The sequence below is a fragment of the Amblyomma mixtum genome, chromosome 10 (assembly GCF_055824585.1).
Source record: "Amblyomma mixtum isolate Tamu chromosome 10, ASM5582458v1, whole genome shotgun sequence".
In the NCBI taxonomy this organism is placed as follows: Eukaryota; Metazoa; Arthropoda; class Arachnida; order Ixodida; family Ixodidae; genus Amblyomma; species Amblyomma mixtum.
This window is the reverse complement of record NC_143021.1, coordinates 108,128,134-108,133,747: the sequence shown is the minus strand read 5'-3', so window position 1 is coordinate 108,133,747 and position 5,614 is coordinate 108,128,134. Positions and strand designations below refer to the sequence as shown.

Sequence of the window (5,614 nt, the reverse complement as noted above, 5' to 3'; positions counted from 1 at the left end):
AAAAAAAAAGAATTGATAAAGCCCTTTTTGCCACGTACTTGTTGCAATAAACGAGAAAATATTTTGTTTCAATTACAAAGTCAGCAAATTGATAATGATTGAGGTGAAAAAAGGCGACTACTCACAACCATCCGTTTCTGGCGGCGCTGCGAACGAAAGCTTGGAAAAGCGGGCAGCTATAGGAGACGCATCGGGGGCAGCAAAAGCCGCAGCCACTGCACGGCTGCACTGTCTGCCTAGTTCTAAGACTATAACTGAGCTCCCCGTAACTGCGTTACAGTGCTCTAGATTCTAGAGCACTGTAACTGCGTCGCAGAATAAGGAATGATGATGATGTTGTCAAACGCTACTGGTTTCGGTTTTCATTTTCGCATATTGTGTGGCTTAGCGTACTCTACATAGCTTGGCTCATGCCATTTAGTGTACGTGTGTGTACCTTGGGAACATGACCGTTCGCACGCCGCTCTAGGATGACATGCAAAAATTTCAAGCCCGCGCTGCAGCATCTCGTCTGTTTTGTGTGTGTTTATATCACGCAATCGGACACCTTGCACGCTGTCTGCTCGAACGAGCCCCGCTGACAGTCTCGCTACCGTAGTATTTTGTGTGCTACCTTAATTGAGTTTTGCCTCTGCCTTATGCGGTCCTCGGCTCTGCCTCACGTCCGCTGATGTCAGTAAGAAGAGGCGAAGAATGAACACATGCTTTTGCTTGTCTACTCGGTTAGACTGCGTTAAAACCCAACACTTTTTCCCGGTTCCTAAGTCGTTACATTACGGGAAGATAGAAAATACAGCTATCACCACGTTTTCCCTCGCCACAGCTTCGCACCCTGTTTGCGTTGAAGGAGATGGAAGTGAAGGTGCGGAAGAGGCTCTGGGCCGGTGCTGTAGCTGTGCCCAAAGCGCGGGCTGCTCTCACCTTAGCTTTTTCCATTCTGGAAGCTCCTCTGTCGCTCAGTACTAGCGAAAAATGTAACAAGTCAAGAATGAGGGCTTAAAGTGCTCCAAATGCCGTGCTCCTTCCTCATGCAAAGCCCTTGCTACCGGAGTTGAGTCCAGCGGGCCGCTGTTACCTGTTTTGTTTCTCTATACTTCTATTTATAGAATCGGCCTCAGAACATGAACTACACCCAGCCGTAGGTTATAAGAAAACACTTTAAATACGCTCTATTTTATTACCCGTGTCCCTGCTTCACTTTTGAGCTTCATTTCCGGTGTACATTCGTTATACGGTGGCAGCACCCCCCACCCTCCAAATAAAAAAAAACATAAAATTAATATTGCCTTGCCCGAAATTTCGCGTGTACAGACGATCAGGAACGAAGCAACTTGAGTTCTCGAAGCTGTAAGCCTGCACAAGTTACACAGAATTTCCTCGGAGCGCGAAGCGGTGCGGCTGTTTTCGGGCGGGGTTTTTAGTCCCGTGCGATCAGCCATTGCTGGTCGCTTGGGGAGAAGGGTAGTGCGAGGGTTTAAATTGGGCGCTCCCACGTGGAGTGGCATAAAGTGGACGGGGCTCTTTTGTATAGTGGGCAGTGCGCAGGGTATTACGAGGGGAAGAAAGTGTGCTTGTGGTGGAGGTTCGTTCAGGAAGGAGTTCTCCTGGAGCTGCAGATATAATTTGGCGCCTTTTGATCTAGCGAGAACGTGTCATTCAATGGCGTGGAAACACATTGGTGCGATACTAAACTTGAATTTTTTTTTCCCTCTGAAACCTGAAATCCCTCTGAAACCTCAGAGCGAAACGCTTTTAACACTAAAGTGTTTTAACACCGCCGTACGGTAAACTACTGTAACTACTGCACGTTAAAATACGGCCTTTCAAGAATTGCAACAATAGCAACACCAATGTGGTATCGAATTGGCAGAGTGGTCGTACAGCTCCGCTGAACGCTGAAACTCTTTGTTAGTTCTGAAATGTTAAACTTGTTTAATTACTGCCTGAGTACAAAATTTATTGTCGAATACGCAGCAGAAAGCATCGTTTTCGTGTAGAATGAACCATCACTGAAATTAATTTTTCTGTAACGCACTCATCATTGTACTTATGTAACACAATATCACAAACTCCTATTTTTGCTTAGAAAGTTTATTTAATTTCCCTGAAGTGCGGGGCAATAATACTTGAGTATTCTATGAATTCATTCACTGTGTACCAAAATTATTTCATTGGCTGGTAACCTTTTTTCCAACAATACTTCATACACTCAAAAAGTGTCACTAAATGTCTTCAGTTCAAGGCGCATTTCTGATTTTCGGGGTAAATGTTCTGTTATGAACTTTGCCTTTTTTCCCTCACTGTAAAATGCGAAATAGTAAGACTGGCATTGAGAAAATTGAACTGAAATTTCTAAAAAATCACAATTTCTGCTCGGCTATAAGAATGTGATTGCAAATGTTTGTTTCGTCTTCAAGGTTGGTTTAGTTGCCGCTTTGGAGTTGTCGGCTCCAGTACTTGATTGTTTTAGACATTTATTCTCATGACCAAAATGCTTTCTTGGTTTCTAGTATATTTCTATTGACAGCAGGATATAAAGCAGTACAAAAATTGTATGAACTTCTTATCAACAAATGTTAATAGAATATGCCCGGCTAAGAAAATGTTACTGCTATTGTTTGTTTCGTGTTCAATGTTGCTTTAGTTGTTTTGACATGTAAGGCTAGAGTACTTAATTAATTTAGGCATTTATTTCCATGATAAAACGTTCTGTCCATTTCTAGTATATTTCTACTGACAGCAGTACATAGAAAGCAGTAAGGAAATTGTATGAACTTCCTATCAACAAATGTTAACAGAATATCCTCGACTAAGAGAATGTGACTGTAGTGTTTTATTTCGTGTTCAAGGTTGTTTTAATAGCTTTGAAGTGTTCGCCTACAGTACATAATTGGAGGCATCTTTTCACAGGACCAAAAATGTTTTGACAGTTTCTAGAGTATTTTTGCTCACAACAGTACGTAAAGTACATAAAGTATTAAAATGGAATATATCTTCTGTTTTAAAACGTTTTCCCATACCCTGATTTGATTCCAAACTCATTTGCTGCGAATAATGTTGGTCGCTTTTCGATATAGTGAAATTGTTGACTAGCTGCAACAGATTCCACCAGCTGCAACAGAAAAAGATGTCGTCACGATTATGCGAACAAGAGTCTTAATCACCTCAAACACCATGAAGTTTGTTCATTTATTTCCCTCGATGTGTCAAACTGCACCCAGAGTTTCTAGTAGCTTTCTATTGACAGGAGTAAATACAAAGAAATAACAGTCTACCAACTTGGTATTAACAAAGGTGCATAGAATGTAAAAATTACTTTCTAGTAACTTTCTTTTGACAGGAGTACATACAAAGAAGTAACTTCTACCAACGTTGTATGAACAATTGTTGATAGAATGTAAAAGTTCATACAAGGTTACTAGAGTAAATAGAATGTTCATACAAATTCTAAAGAAAGTCAACAGCCATTTTTGTATGGGGTGACTACCTTATAGGTCGGGAATTTACCTTGGGGACTGATTATCAGCCACTGCTCAGCCTGCTGAGATCAGACAAGCAAACGCCCACAATGGCCGCCGCACGGATACAACGGTGGGCGCTTCACCTGGGGGCCTACCGATATCGGTACAGTACGCACCAGGACGACAGATGCTGAATGAGGACGCCCTGAGCCGACTTCCGCAGCGGTCTCCGGAATCTGGCGACGACGGTGAGCCGCCCGAATATGTGCTGTCGCTGAACCAGCTGAACAATGGCGCCGTAACAACGCGTGAGCTGAAGGCATTAACGTCTTCTGACCCTGTCCTGGTCGAGGTCAAACTTTACATACTACATGGGTGGCCCAGGAGCACAAACGGAATGACCCTGGCTGTGCTGCCGTTTTTTGACCGTAAACTAGCACTATCCGTAGCACATGAACTGGTTTACTGCGGTAATAGGGTCATAATACCGATCGAAGCTAGGGAGCGAGTGCTGCATATCCTACACGAAACGCACCAGGCTTCACCGGCAATGAAATCCGTCGCACGTTCTCTGTTCTGGTGGCCAGGCCTCGACAGAAACATTGAAGAGGTGTCTGCTCAGTGCCAGCACTGTGTGCAAAATCTGCCGATGCCAGCCGCGGCCCCCGTCGTTAACTGGCCTGAAAAAGGCGAAAGGTGGTCCCGTACTCACATTGACTACGTGGGTCCGATCTGCGGAAAAATTATACTCGTAGTAGTCGACGCACATACCAGGTGGCTCGAAGCACTGCCTTTGGCGCATGCTTCAACGCAGACTACAATTAACGGTCTGCGTGACATTTTCAGCACGTTTGGAATACCTTGCACAGTCGTTTCTGACAACGGTACCCAGTTTACCAGTGAAGACTTCGCGTCGTTCATGGCACACAACAACATTGTGCACGTTCGATGCGCTCCATACCATCCCCAGTCTAACGGTACGGCGGAAAGGGCCATGCGAACTGTAAAAAATGGCCTTCGAAAAATGAGTAAAGGGAACCTGGAAGAGAACCTAGGACGGTTGCTTTTTAACTCCCGGAGGACTCCGCAAAAGTCGGGTAAATCCCCAGCACAGCTGCTTTTGGGCTATCAAACACGCTCACACTTGGACACATGTTTTCCTCCAGCCCTTGCGGGACCAAAAGAGAGCAACGATGACTGGCTGCCACTACCTGGAAGTGAGGTATATGCCGGCAATTACGGTGCGGGGAGCAAGTGGACACCCGGCCATGTGAAGGCGACGTCTGGATCGAGAATGGTGACAGTGGAAACATCGGACGGAGTCGTCCAGCGGCATGTAGACCAGGTCCGCCCGCGGCAAGAAGCACCAGGGGTTACCCCGGCAGTAACTACAACCACCACACATCCCAGTGAGCCAGACGAAGCAGCACAACTACAGCATCCAAAAACTGTGAGCCCGGATGAAGGCACCAATGCGCGGCGCATCCGAAATGGCAACGATTCTCCACATTTTCTAGCACCAGATATTCCGGTGGCCCCGTTGAATACGGGTGTCGCCCAGCAAGCTCTAAGACGCTCGACGAGAGAACGCAAGCCAGTGCAACGCTTTCATTTCTGAGGAGGAATGAATGTGGCATCTTCACCTGTGTTTCCGATGTGCGCGCACCTTTTATCGCCTTATCTGGCGATCCTTCATAGCTTCGAGCTATCGCTATGTACACGTGCTCCTTCCTATCTTCCGGCCACTCGGCTACTTATAAATACGTCCTACACTTTTGAATAAACGTTCATTTTTCTGGTTCTACTGGCTGTGCGGCTGCTTCCCTGGTTCGGCGTTCTGCGGGCACGCTATGGATATGCAACAGCCTGCATTGCCAGCCTGTATATAACAGATGTTATCGTGATCGGACGGAAGGATTTTATGTTCAACATTATCTCGTTTCCCTTTATAAATAGAATTCATTTTACTCTGTCTCCAGTTGTGCGGAATTTGCTGATTTGTTATGACTGTCTCCAATGCTTTTATCAGCGCTTCCTTGCTTCTTGGGCCAAGTTTATTAATCAGCTTAATTGGAATTTCGTCTATCCCGGCGGATGTGGTTTTAGAAATATTGGTTTCCGCCTTTTCCCAGTTAAGACTAGTCAGTTCTAAG

The 5,614-nt window shown here is 45.3% G+C and overlaps 1 pseudogene; it reads left to right on the top strand.

Moving 5' to 3' along the window:
- Positions 1–3,568: 3,568 nt before the first annotated feature.
- Positions 3,569–5,079, top strand: LOC149326631 (uncharacterized; annotated as a pseudogene).
- The last annotated feature ends 535 nt before the right edge of the window (positions 5,080–5,614 follow it).